This window comes from Emydura macquarii, unplaced genomic scaffold (genome assembly GCF_026122565.2).
Source record: "Emydura macquarii macquarii isolate MOO-44397 ecotype Brisbane River unplaced genomic scaffold, CSIRO-AGI_Emac_v2 contig_705, whole genome shotgun sequence".
Lineage (NCBI taxonomy): Eukaryota > Metazoa > Chordata > Testudines > Chelidae > Emydura > Emydura macquarii.
In genome coordinates, this window is record NW_027130842.1 from 4536262 (window position 1) to 4550947 (window position 14686).

Here is a 14686-nt window from a genome sequence, read left to right on the forward strand (position 1 = left end):
AGTATGCTGTGACCTGTTGGCTGGCACCTGGATCCTGCTCTACACTGAGCCACAGGCCGGCAGCTGGGCCCTAACCTGTCGGCTACCAAAACTGCAGTGGAGGCTCCTCTTGGTGTTGGGAACCCGCCGGGTCTGGGAAGCAGGAACGACCTGTCACCTGAGGGCTTCAAGCCCTTAAACGTCCCGAGCAGGGAGCGTAAGGTAAGGAGAATGTGTGTGTGTGTGAGGGGACAGGAGCTCTGGGAGGGTGGGGCTGGTGGGAGGGGCAGGAGCTCCAGTAGATGGGACTAGGAGTGCGCTGAGGTTCCAGGAGGAGGTGCTGGTGGGGGGAGGCAAGGCTCTGGGGAGGGAAGGGGCTCCAGGAGGCTGAAGATAGTGGGAGGGGCAGCGATTCTGGTACAGTGGGATTTGGGGGGGGACTTGGGGCTCTGGGATGGTTGGGCCATTTGGGGAAGGCTGGCCCCCCGCCCCCACTCTTGCAGTGTTTGTGGCATCAGTGATGGCTCGATGCCTCCCCTCACTGAGGTGGAGGGGTGAACTCCGGCGAACGCACCTCTGCACTCTGGGTCTTTGCTGATCAAGGACAACTGTGAGTGGGATGCGGGGCCGGGAGAAGGGAGTGGCGTGTAGCAGGAACATTTGTTTGTTGGACTTTTGCACTGCAAGGTGAGACGCTGAAGCAAAGGACACTGTTCAATGTACTCTGGGGTGGGTGTTTTGCTTGTGGCATTTCCCCAAATTAATGCTGGGTACGTTTCCTCTTTGTATTTTAAGTTATTTTTTCGATACTCAGACGCAATGTTTGCGAGAGGGGAAGTATTCCCTCTTAGAAGTGCTCAGGAGTGGTGTGTAATTTTCCTAGATTATTGGGTGGGGGCTCGAGTCAATTCTGTGTTGTATTGTTAAAAGGAATCCTAGATATTGAACTTGGCCCTTGTTGCTGCCGTTGCACCAGGCAGAAGGATTACACATGTATATTACCACCATCTTTGAATCCCTGTATTTGCTTTCTATCTCATACTGCAGCATATTAAACTTCTCAACTTCACCTATAGGGCCCAGCTTAATTAAATTTCCACCTATATTTCCTCCTATTGCCCTTCTCATTCCCTATGATATCTCCTTTATGTCCTCCTGCATCCGACTTCATGCCTTCTACCATGCTGCCCTTACAGTTGAAACAAATTTCCTGCCCCAAATTGCCTCTTCTCTGCAAACAATCCCTTGTCCCCTCTCCTATCTATAATCTTCTCCCCCTACCTCTCCTGAAGTGCTCTGTGTTTCATCTTCTGTTTGCCTTACATTATATAGATGGAAAGCTCTTTGGGACAGCATATATAGCTTTACTTTTATGGTGCTCAATAAATTCATTTCAGTAATAATAATGTATATAATAGAGATGAATCTGAATTGGAATCCAAACACCCTGACAATTTTGGACAGACAACGTTCAGACTCCAGCTCCAAAACCCAGTTCCAAATGTTTCAGCTGGCACCTTACTTCTTTATAATGGACTAAAAAAACCCAGAATCCAGCCCACCCTGGAACTTGGGGCATTCAAAATACAGATCTGGATTCAAATTTTGTATTTTGATCTTATTTCATTCTCTAGTATATTCCCTTAGATGTGTCCATTTTAAGAAAGCCATAAGGGTTTATAGGTTTATAGTGTGAAGCAGAGAAAAACAGAGGAGGACCCTCAGGGATTCAGTAGGGATGTAAGGAACTACTACCCTATCTGCCTTTCCTCATCCATAGGAAGAGCTTGAGGCAATTCTTCTTTCCCATGAGAAATTTTTTTCACCACTAGCAACATTGCTCCAGAAATAGTGATAAATACAAACAAGAACCCATTTATTGAGTTTACCCCCACCTCCCAAATTTTCAGGGGCAGGATAAAATGGCATGCAAATATCAAACCCTCCCTTGTTTTGACCTTCTAAAGCCCATGCCCTGACAGATAATTTTTACAAAATCAAAAGAACCCCGGTTCTGTTTGAAACAGAGACGGGGCATAACTTCATTTAATCCCTGTTTCCCCCCAAGTAATCTTTGGAGGTTTGGATCAGATGGGACCTGCAGCTAAACAACCACTAGTTTAGCAAAACCCAAAGCCCATTTTTCTCCCATCAAACAAACAACATTATATTTTGAACCCTGTTGTTAGTACTACTAACTACAGCTTTTTTGTTTAACTAAAATTGCTCTTTGGATGTTTATTTTTCCTTTCAAATTGTTTTCTTAATAACTAAGACTAGTAAATTTGAATGTTCCCTTTTTTTTTTAACAAGAAATACTAGGTGTAACAAGATATCCAGCTTAAAAACATTCATCATATTAAAACTAATTAAAAACTGAAATTTCTGTGCATTCCAAACACTGGGTGAAAAAAAAGTTCTTTCCTGAGTGCAAGCAAATGCTTGACACATGGACTAAGTCAAATTCCAAAATGTAGCAAAACAGTGCCTGCATATTTGGCAGGAATTACAACCAGTTCAGGTCAGTGTCTGTTTCAGCAGAAAGATGAGGCTCTGCTTGTTACAGGGGCTAGGAAAATAATTCAGAGGAAAACATGAGGAACAACATGTGACATTTTGTAACTGCAGCAGGACTGCTACCCAAGGAACAACATTTTGCAGTCACTTTAAAAACATTTCTTCCTATGCAACCCAGTCTGAACAAATTTTTTTGATGGGGGGTAGGGGTAGGGGTGAGGAAGAGGTCAGGCCTTTCAAGCTGTTACCATATGACTGAATAGACTTTTTTTTTAATGGTGAGTATGATTTTTAAAAAATGTCTCACAGCAACACACACATCAGAATCTTCCACAGCAAAAAAACAACATACAAACACTGCTTAACCTATCAATCCAAAAAGAGGAAGTCCCACATTCCAATGAAGTAAGAGTCAGGCCGGGTTTGGGGTGAAGGGAAGGGTAATGCTGCATATGCTTTTTTAGGATCCAACACTGCAATGTCTAGTGCATTGGTGGACTGCTGGGCCTGTGGGAAACCCCACTGATTTCCACACAAACATAACAGTTCACACACATCCTACTTACTGCAGGATCTGGCCCTAACTGAATCTAGCCTCTCCCTTCAGATTGTTGCAAGTCATCTTTAGTTCCAGGAACTATTGTTATTTAGATTCCACACTCTATATTTTCAGTCACTGAAGGGTCACATTCTGCCCTTGGATATGCACCCATTGCCACCAGTGGGAGATACATGGGTATCTGAGTGCAAAATTTGGCCCTTAATTAATTTAGGAACAAAACAGCATTTTAGGTCTCTCCCATTACAAGCTTTTAAGTTGCATTGTTTGGGTCACTGTCTTTATTTTTTATGTTTATTAGCAATCTACTTATGTTAAACTGTTTTTGTTGCTGAGGAACTGATATTTCTTCAGAGATACCATTGTTATTGTAACACTTATTGGTGATAAAGTTCAGACTAAAAATTAAGCAGCTGCAATGTTGCAGCACAAATTAGTTTAATGTAAGCAGTCAGGAGCAGCTGTTTGGCTTGGGACTCGAATTTAGCAGTGGGGGAAGGGTTCTGTGATGCTGACAGTGTTTTTTTTCTCTCTACATAAACATTTTTGGCTGTTGCAGCTTTTGTGCTGATCATGTGACAGTGTCCCTAGGCAGATAATTTATTTCTGTAGCTTTCATGAGCAATCATTAACCTTCAGACACTGAGCTTGCTTTCTGCTTTGTGGCATTTGTTATTTTATTTATTTATTTATTTATTTATTTTTGGGTATCCTAACTAGTTTAATTCACAGAGCGTCAGGAGAAAATTACAACCTATTTATAATAGACTGTAATGGATAATACTTATGTTTCTATTAAAACAGACCTTTGCTTACAAGACCACTCTTATGGCTTAGCTTGTGTCCATGGATCAGTATAATTATTTTCAGTGATGTAAGTACAGCTGTCATCATGATACTCCCTTAGCATCTTATTTGAAATGCAAGGTCTTGCGGAGTCCTGATTCGAGACCACCCTTTTGAATCCCCCTTCATTCCCTGCCGGAATAATGAGACCTGGGCAGTTTTTGGAGATACAACAGGGTTGGTCTTAGAGGTCTTGGAGGAGAGGATATCAGTTTCCCTATTTTGACAATTCCCATTCCCCTACAGTGGCTGATCTATTGAACTGGTACTGACGTCAATTTCAGAAAATGTGGCCGCAAGAAAGGTGAGGAACACAATAGTGGTTTGCACACATACAAGCCTAGCTGAAGATCTCAAAGCATTTTGCAGACATTGATTCAATCTCACAAGACTCCCATAGGTTGGGAAATTGCTGTATTCTTATGCCCATTTTACAGCAAAGTAAAAAGATATGTTAAATGACTTGGCCAAGATCAGAGAATAAATCCGTTTCAGACCAGGAACTGAATCCGTATGTCCTGTGTTTTGGCCATTACAAGGAAGATGTTCAGAGACTGAAAAAACTGTTTTCAAACAAAAGAAATAAAAAGTAGGCAACACAAATCTGCTAGGAAGCTGGATGAAAAAAATGTCAAGAGCTCAAAAACAAGATCACTGTTCAGCAGCTTCTAATGCTATCTTTATTCATTTCTGAATGTGTCTCTTGCTATTGTTCCTGATCTATTCGTGCTAGCCTGACTCTTGTTGCTAGCTGGTAATTCACTAATTTACACTCTTGAGATCCTCTTTTGATGTCAGCGAGTTGAATATTCTACCTGAACATGCTTTCAGGTTGGTGAGCTCCATCTATGTCATTGTGATTCTTGTATTACACCTCAGTCTCATTTGGAGGGCTATTATGCTAGATGCTGTACTGACATCCAGTAGCAGACAAAAATCTTACAATCTAAATAGACAAGACAGACAAAGGACGGAGGGGATACAGGCCCAGACAGATGAAGTGACTTGTTTGACTTGTCAAACAGAGGCAAAGAGACTTGTTCAACAACACACAAATGGTCAGTGGAAGAGCTGAAAATAGAACATCGGTCTACAGACCGGTATTTCCGTCCCCTATCCAGCGGACCAAATTGCTTCTCATGACTCTCCCCTTTCCCTAAGACAATTCATTAAAAAAAAAATCACACTTTATTTTTTATATGTTTTAAAGGGTTCAGAAAGCAGCGGGGGTGGGGAAGCAGGAGTTGGCTTTCAGAAGTCATTTCTGTGGCCTTGTCGTCTCTAGGTTTTTGCCTGAAAAGAATTCCCAACATAGCTATCCGCAGAGCATCTCCACTGATGGTAGCCACGGTAGGTGTCCTAATGCAGATGCTGCGTCGTGTAGAACTACTCTGAGCTGGTTTAGCCAAAATGGAGGACAAGACACCACCCGCCATCTAGAGACTTGTTCATAACAGCATGTCCATGTAACACTTCTGCCAGTCTGAGTTGGCCGCAACAAGGGCCGGGTTCAATATCTAGGGGTTCCTTTCAACAATACAACACAAAACTGGCTCGAGCCCCCATCCAGTAACCTGGGACAATCACACACCACTCCTTGGGCGCCTCTAGAGGCGACACTTCTCCTCTCGCAATCACAGACACCGAGTGTAGAAAAGAGACTTTTAATACAAAGGGGAAGAGGAACCCGGCATTAACTTGGGAAAATGCCACAAGCAGGATTCACATGCATAAAACCATGAACAAAACACCCACCCCAGGGTACGAGGGGCAGTTTCTTTTTTGCTTCAGGTTCTTAATTCCAACAAGAAGAAATTTGTTTAATGTGCCCCTCCCTTCATAGCAGCCCACTCACAGGTGTTATCCTTAGTCAGGGCAGACCCAGAGTCTAGAGGTGCAGATGCAGAGTTCACCTCCTGCCCTGGTTGGTGGGAGGGGGAAAAAGGCATCTTGCTTGCTCCACCATCTGGTTGCCCTCCTGGTCTCTTATCACCCTGCTATCTGATCTGCTGCACAGCATCATCATCTGCTACCACCTGCTCATCCACTATGACCTCTGCAGGTTGGTCTTTTGACAGTCCACCCGGCTCTCAGTTATTTCAGTGGGAGAACCTCGGTGCTGGAGCAGGGCAGGAGCGCTATCCCACCGTAGAGGAGGTCAGCTCTAGTGAGCACATCACAAAACAAAGGACTCCTAAATGAGATCTTATTTAGCTCTGTCTTTGAAAGTGGGAGGTTAAACCATGCCTGGGGTTTTTAGGCAGCACCCACATTTCCAAGCTGGAATACCTGTCCCCACCCCCATTCCACTTTCACAGGGCTCTGGAATCTGAGCCCCTGGCTTAGCCAGTTCGGTTCAGATGATAGCGACTCTTCAGTCAGAACAGGCTAAGCACAGTTCTGCTGCCCTTTGCTCATACAATAAGGGGAACAACATTTCGTTATCCCTGCATTTAACACTAAAGTGATTTGTAACCCACCACCAGCCAAAGGGATGATTTGGGCAAAGCAGTCTCATCATGCTGAGCACCTAATCAGGGTGGGTGTGCTCATCCAAATACCAGCTCAGCAGGAGAGAGTCCCTTCAGACCCTGCTTACATCCACTGTTGCTACCCCTGCGGGAGCTGCACCACTGTTAGCAATGATGGGAAATTCTTCAGAAGAAAGGCTAGTTTAGATGCAGCTAGGAGATAAATACATGCTGACAATAAATTAAAGTCACCTAAACTGCCACTTCAAACACAATCAAAATATGAAATGAGACTGTCAGCATCTGACCTGCTGGAATGCTTCATTTGCTGTATTTAAGGGGAAATGTACTATATTGTTTCACATGGCAAATTTCTTGTTATTGCTGTCTAAAATCCATCCCATTTTAGGAAGCATGAGCAGGAGTAACAGCCTGTGTACATATAGCCAACACATTGGATAAATCTATTTATGCTGTTTCTCACGTTGGCAGCATTATACCAAGGTTGGTTTCCATTTCCTTTATAACCCCTATGATTCAGGATTTAATTGACAATTCAGAAGTTTGCTGGAGTGAAATTAAGACTTGCAAGCTCATATCAGTGTTCTTAGTGTGCATTAACTTTCAAAAACATTAGTGTTTAATAGAAAACAAATGTTAGAAACGCAAGTAATTCAGAGTTCAGGTTGCACTTTCACAAGCCACAGCATCCACTCAAAAGGTCACCACAACCTTAACTTTGTCTCAATAGAACTGCAACAGGGCAAGATTCTCAGACTGATTTAGAAAGTAGTTCATAATGTTATGTGTACAGTTTGGCTTAAGGAAGTTTGTGTTCAGTTGGGATGTCATTAAGGCAGAGCAGTCAGTTCAGAGAGCGATGGTAAAATTGATCTGATTTATGGACTTTGTCTCCAACTCTTGTTCCTGAGTGTATGGCCTGGAAAATTACAGAACTCTCGTTGTTTTAACTGAAACTGTTTCCCAGGGTAATTTGTTTTCAATAATTTCTAAAATAGTCTCATTAGAGGCTAACATGCCAACTAAGGTTTGTGTGTGAGTGGAGGGAGGAAGATGAGGCTTTCCCAACAGCTTTCAAAGGCTTCCGAGGTCCCAGTGACCCTAAGGCCTGTGAGGGTGGGCAACTTTCAAAAGCTCCCAAAGGGCGATTGGGGTTTTTCCCTCCTGCTGGCCTCAGGAGACTACTGAAGTAGGGGAATGCGCTCCTAACAACAATCCGTAAAGCTCCCTGCTCTCACCCCAAACCTACTCCTGAAGATCTCCTAAGGTCTGCAGGGGCAGGACTTTCTTCCTATGGACATTGAGAATTGTGCAGGAACGAGGGAGTCTGTGAACAGCATAATTACAGATTATTCTCTCCTTCTTGTTCACCTGACTTCATGAACAACATCTGTGAAGTGAAGAACTGCCTTCTCCGATCTCCTGCAAGTGGTCTGTAGCACTTCTGACAAACCACAAATAGGTTACTGGGACCCACAAGCCACAGCAATATTACTATTAGGATTTAAAGTAACATGTCAAATTAAATGTAATCAAATAACTTCTATTTGTGTACAGTAGATCCTAGCTAAGGGAGTCCAATAAAAGAGATGTTGAGATCACTTCTTTCTGGTTCCTTGTTCCAAAGTGGCAGAAACATTAGCAGAATTTTGGAATTCTGGTGAATACCTTGATTTTTAGGATGTCAGTACAAGAACTCCTTGTTCAATTCATTTCAAATAAGGTAAAAAATGTCTTCCTTGGCCATTAGATCTCACTGGCCAACTTTGAGGCTGATAAGACTTCTTTGCATTTTGGAAAGGGAAGTGTGTGTGTATGTGTGTGTGTGTGTGTGTGTGTTTGAGTGAGTGAGAGAGAGAGAAAAATACATTTGTGGATCAGTCCTGGTGGGTTAGGGGTGGTGCTGTGCAGTGATGAAGGACTCCTGGACCTAGTTTCTTACTTGCTGGGCTGGCAAGGCCTGGAAGTGCAGCAGATCACTCACTCCTTGGGGAATGGAGTCCCTGGTGTCAACAGCAATGCTTGCTGACCATTATGGCTTCCTGGGAGTTTAGGGCACTCCGCACTAGACAAGAGACAGAACCTCCTTAGGTGCTGGTCCAAGACCATAGAATGAACTCCCATAGGAATTAAGGTCCAGCACTAATCTAATCACCTTCCACTCTTTGACCTTGCCTATAGTATCTCCAAACCAAACCACTCCACTGCACACACATCTTCTCCTGAAGAGAGGAAGAGAGAATAAACATGTGACAGATGTGTACTCATGTTGCTTAATGCTACATGCTCAGATACTACAGCAATGAGTGTGGGAATAGGACTGGTATAGAATGGAGTAGACCTGGCCCTAACAGGATGAGTATTGATGGGTTTCTTTCTCTTTCTTTTTTTTTTCCTTTTTACCTACTTCAGAAAAAACAAAGAGGAAATGAAACCACAAGGACATTTAAAGCAACTAATTTGAAGAGCCTAACTTACACACAACCTAGGAAATTCACAGATGGGATGTACCTTTCTCCACTAAATAGACACACTGGGCTTCTCTTACTACTGTATACCTATGATTTAATGTAGAGTTACACACAGCTTTACTTTAACAATTGAGTTTTACAGCAAAAAAATGAAGGTCACCACATTTATTCCATTCATTTTCTTCACTGCTACACAACAGGGCATCCTGCTGACTAGTTCCAAAGGGCTCTAATGGTCTTGAACTGTCTATCATTCCAGAATGTGTATTAAGTAGAGAAGGCTTAGCAAATGGAACCTATTTTCACTAGACAAAGGGACACGCATAGGGGAGCAAATGTTTATTTTGTAAATTATAAAAGGTTTCACTTAATTCAACCCTTTGCTCTTGCAATGCATAAAAAAACAGGAGAATTTGAACTTATTCAACAGGAAACAAGGACTAAGTACATACTTTTGACAAAACTATTTTGTTCAGAAAATTAATAATACCAATAGATGCCAAGGCCCCAGAAAGCAGACTCATTGGCCCTGCGTGCCTAAAGTTGGATTTTTATTTTGGGTACCTAACTATGGAATTAAGCGCTGAGCTATGGAGTTAGGGCCCCTAACTTTAGGAACCTGGGAACATTTTGGCGAAGGTTCTTTTCCCAACTGATGATGAGTGCAGATATGCTTGAAAAGGGACAGACTATAGAAAATGACGGGTTGTAAGCTTGAAAGGAGAAGGCATGCTGAGCCAAGTGTCCTTTTTCAGTGTTCTGCGTTCCAAATCAAAAGCTACATCTCCCAACTAAACAGCTGTAAACATTTTTACTATTAAAGATTTCATTAGCTCAATTTAAGGTTAACACTAAACTCCTGAAACTTATTTGTTCTTTAATGCACTGATGATTTAGTTTCTCTTTCTTCCATCTTGGGTGTAAGTGTTAGATGAAAGATAACTGTGAATTTCCTTTGTGGTATTTTTCTACTGGTTTGTGGCAAAAGTGCATGAAAAATTGTAAAGGCTTTTCAACAAAGTCCTCAACTTACGTGGGCGTAAAGGGTTCAGTTGCTAGAGTCCCTAAGGATGTGTGAAACCATAGAGGAGTGGAAGAACAATAATAATTAATGTCTTTCCAAGAAATTATACCCTTCACTGTAATATCTACGTGTACATTACAAGTTTAATAAAGCCATGATGGTTTAGTGATGCTCCCCAGAACTGACCTTGAGGGTGGAGCGTCAACTACATGGCTAAATGAAAGGAGGTCCTGGAATCTGCACTTATGGTGAAATTCATAGTGAGGGACAAATAGGGCATAAATGGGATTAAAGTGGTACGTATGCCTGTAGCAACCTTCTGCATAGAGACGATTTTTACTTTTAGTTAATAATTTGGACAAAAATATGATTTGCATTTCATCCTGTAAGAGGAAGTAGAAATTTTTACCCCTTAAATATGAACTACAATGCAATCTGCCTAGCAGCTCCAGAATGTTAGATTAGAAATTGGGGGTGGATGAATGAGGAGGCTGATTGGGGTCTGAATTCTTTTTTAAGTTCCCTAATGGATTTGGGAAACAGACAGCCTTGTACGTGCAAAAACCTAACATTTGGTGTATGTGTGTGTGGGGGAATAAAGCTTTCATTTTCTCCCCAGAATTTAAGTATCAGATGAATTTTTTCGCTCATTGTCTAGGGATAAAGGTCCTTTAGAGATGATGAATCAAATGCTGTCTTCTCAGTATACATCCAGTAACTTCACTGAAGATGGGATTTAGCCCAATATCTCATTCCAGTAGGAAAGAGATGCTTATTGGCATGTGAGATAAAATGATGAAACAGAATGTAATATGAACCATATGAAATGGTCCAGCAGGATATAAACTAGGAGTAATGGGATGAAACTGAATGAAGAAAAAAATATGCTGATCCCCAGAAAAAAAATTCCTAGCCGTTAGAGCTTGTAGGCCACAGAATAGTGTCCCAGGGGAAGTGATGGAACCCTCATTGCTTGAGTAATTTAAAGATGAACAAAACAGTTGAGCATACTAGAGGGAAAAACCCTTAATTAATAAGAAAGAAATGGAAAAAGACCTACTAGGTCATTTTTTTTCTAACAGTCATGGTTAAACTAAGTTGGGCAATAAAATTATAAATTCCTAGTCTTTCACAGCAATTTCTGAGCACTTTTTGTTCCATAATAACAGCATCACTTTCCCTCCCTGGCTTCCCTCCAAAACCTTTGTATTTTATTTTTATTTTTGAAAAAGGGGTTGTTTGTTGTATTACCTGTGGAACAGAGGAGATACTTGCCTAAGCTGAAAAGATGTGTTGCTATGCTGGCGCTTCTTGATTTACTGGGTGGTGGTCACATGCCCTTGTTTTGGTGGCATCATATAAACATTCCATATGATGTGCTCCCTTTGTAGTGAAAAGGTCCAAAAAATAAAAAGGGACCAAGAGCGTGAAGAATTTCCCATAAAAACGGAGCTGCATAAGTTTATATGTATCATGGTATTCAGTCACGAGAAAAAAGTGTTTGCAGATGCAGGCGGGGGGCATGGCTGAATGTTGTCACTGAAGGAATGTAAGAAATAGACACCAGACCCAAGTAGTCAGTGTGATAGTGCTGTGTTACAGGCAGCTTAGCCATCCCCTGGAGGTCTGCCTATGTAACAGGAGAATTCATGGGAGTCATAGAGATACTATAGGAGCTCCCACATCACCCTTCTCCTGATGGTTGGGATAGGAGTTCTGGGGCTGGGACAAAAGGAGGCATCGCTGGGGTATTGCTATGCTCCAGCAATCCCAAGCTCCCTGGGGGGAGATGTCAGCTGGCAATATTTAGAACAACCTGAATTCTTCTCTAATTTATTCGGAGGACTAGATTGGCACCTTAGAAGCCCAGGACCAGTGAGTATAAGGCTATGTTTATAAGGCTTGGCCCCTCCTGATTTGCACCAGACACTCCCCAGTCAGACCCCAGGGTCAGGGCCACAGTGTTAGGAAAGAGGCTAAGTATTATTATAGTTACTGTATGGCAGCATCTGAAGCAAGGAGCCGTGACGATATTGAAATACATAGCAAATGTATTTAACGCTTAGTGGTTACTACAAATAGATGATATATTAAAGACTGGATGACATGATTTGTATTAATCCCCACCACACAATTTTGTAGTAAATATTTGAGGCTCTTTACATTCTTTCAGCAACTCTTTAGAAAAGAGAGCCTATCACCCAGTCTGACACTAAGGTGTCAGTGAGTGCACAGGGCATCCGTGTTATAATCAAAGTATTTTCATTATATGTACGATAAGTACTTATTTAATTATATGCATGATAAGTACATATGATAAGTAAATATGATAAATTTCCACTTTTATTTGTCAAATGAATAGAAAGAGATTAGAAATGAATGGTGAAATTCTACTCTCCCTTACACCCCGGGAACTCCAGTTTAAGTTTCTGGGTTTCCACAGGTAATAACAGAATGGAATTTGGCCCATGATGTGGAGCATATTCTGTCCTGCAATATGAAATGGTGTGATCATACCAGTAGCAATGCAAAAAGGTACAATAGTGGCAGTAATAACACTGAGCCTTTTTGGGGGCCGGCTCCTCTGCTACATTACTTCAGATTTATGCCAGTGTAAATGCCATTGATTTCAATGGTTTCACACCAGCATAAATCGGAAGTAAGGCAGCGATGAGTCAGGCCATATATCTTCAAAGAGCTGTGCAAACAATTACCAATTCATCTTCACAGCACCTCTGAGAGCTGTGTGCTGTACTATTGTTCCTGGTTTACTGATGGGCAGAGGTAAAATGCAAGAGGCTCAGGTTGTCTTATTAAAATAATATAACAAAGTTAAGCTAATTGTAATGAAGCCAATACTATAAAAACTGCCCCTAGATTATTTTTGAGTGCAACATGACCATTATGTTGTGAGGATAAAATAGAGAGAGATGTGGTGCTAATGTATACGTTAGTGATTTAGTGAGATGGCTGTTCACCCAAGAGTTAATCCAGGAATATCCAAACCACTGTAATTATCCCTGCACAAAGGCTCTCTATTATTTGCCTGCTAAATAACAAAGCCTTCTCATTATCTGACACTGACATAACTTTAGCAGTAATGGTAGGTAGAGTGAATGAGCATTCCCTATTTGTGGGGGGTGGGGCACTGGAAACAAACTGGAATAAAAAACCCAAGCCGAGTACTAATGCGATGACTGGAAGATTTCCCCGCATGGAAAACAATATTATTGCTAACATACTGAAATGTTGAATCACAAACAACAAAAGGTTTAGGAGCAATATGAAAACTATACACAAAGAAATCCTCTCTCACATAGGAGAGAAAATCTAGACGTACTGGCCACAAGAATGTATCTATATTCAAATGGGAAAGGATCCAAAAATTGCAGTAGCTCACTAATCTGCCACACGAGCAAGGATTTTCAGTATGGTTTGCATGCCTCATAAGGCTTTGCTTTGGCGCTCTTATGCAAGGGGTGAGGCATTGTATCTATTGCATTCAGAATGCTTTCAAAGATATGGATGCTTCTAGGGTTTGACCTATTTTACCACTCATGCATTATACACTGGGTAAAGCTATATGCATAAGGCATAGTCATTAGTGCTTAAAATGTATCATTCTACTGCTAACCTTTTTTTGTGTAAACTTGAACATTAAAAAAAAATCTATATCTGTTTTTCTGCTCAGGAACTTATGTACATATGTTGATGTCTCTTTCTAATGCCATCCTTGGGAGCCTGGCATTCGAGTATAAGCAAGAGGTTTGGTCTTATCAGGGACTTCTCTACTTCTGCTTGGTATTTAACCTCAGAAAGAGAATGATATTTTTATGGTAGTAATGTACATGCCAACATAAATGGGGCCAAATTCTGTGCTTGAATTTGTGTGCAAGAAGCTTGAGAGGAGTGGCACGTGCATATTTGAAGACAGATTTTATCTCATAGAGCTAGTTTAAGAGTTCCAGCTGATATTAACCAAGACCAATGGTTTTTTTAACTAAAGGGAAACGTTTCATGTCAAGAGCACCAATGCAGCAGCAACGAAAGATCCCACCTATGACCCTGATTAAGCAAAGCACCTAAAGACTTATCTGTTAAGCATGTGCCTAAATCCATCCCTGCTCAGCAGATCCTTTAAGCAGATGCTTAACTTTAAGCATATGCTTCAGTGCCACCAAAGTCAGTGGGACTTAAGCACATGCTTAAGTGCTTTGCTGAATCAGGGCCCATGTGCTCTCTTGAACACTAATAGACGGAACCATTTAATGAAGTCCCAGAGCCAGACTAACAGGGTCTGACTGAGCACGCTGTTTTCATGTGTAAGCTGTAGTAGGCATTGTAAGGCACACCTTACTGTTCCTTTTGGAAGTAGCAATAAGATGTACTCCAGAGCTCATTCCCCTCTAGACAGCCTGGGTCATCCTGCCCTGTGTTGGTAGGATAGCTCAGTAACCAAGATCTGCAAGTCTGACATTGATTTCCCCACCCCGCTGCATGGGGCAAGAGAGTAAGGGCATGATTTTGTCCTATGCTGTTCTACAGATAGGACAAACAACCCTCCTCTGACTGCCTGAGAACTGTGCACTTAGGGTTACTTCCTTAGGCCTAGTTAAGCAGAGGCAGAGGATGCATTAACACTTTACACCTGTTCATTCGGTATCTGCCTTAGCTTTACTGATTTTGAACATAATTAAGTCTGTATGGAAGGTGCTGCAGAGAGGCTCAGTGCTTAGCTTTGCTGTGGGACCCAGGGAGTTTCTCAGGGGTAGGGTAGCTGATGCAAATGAGCACCCTC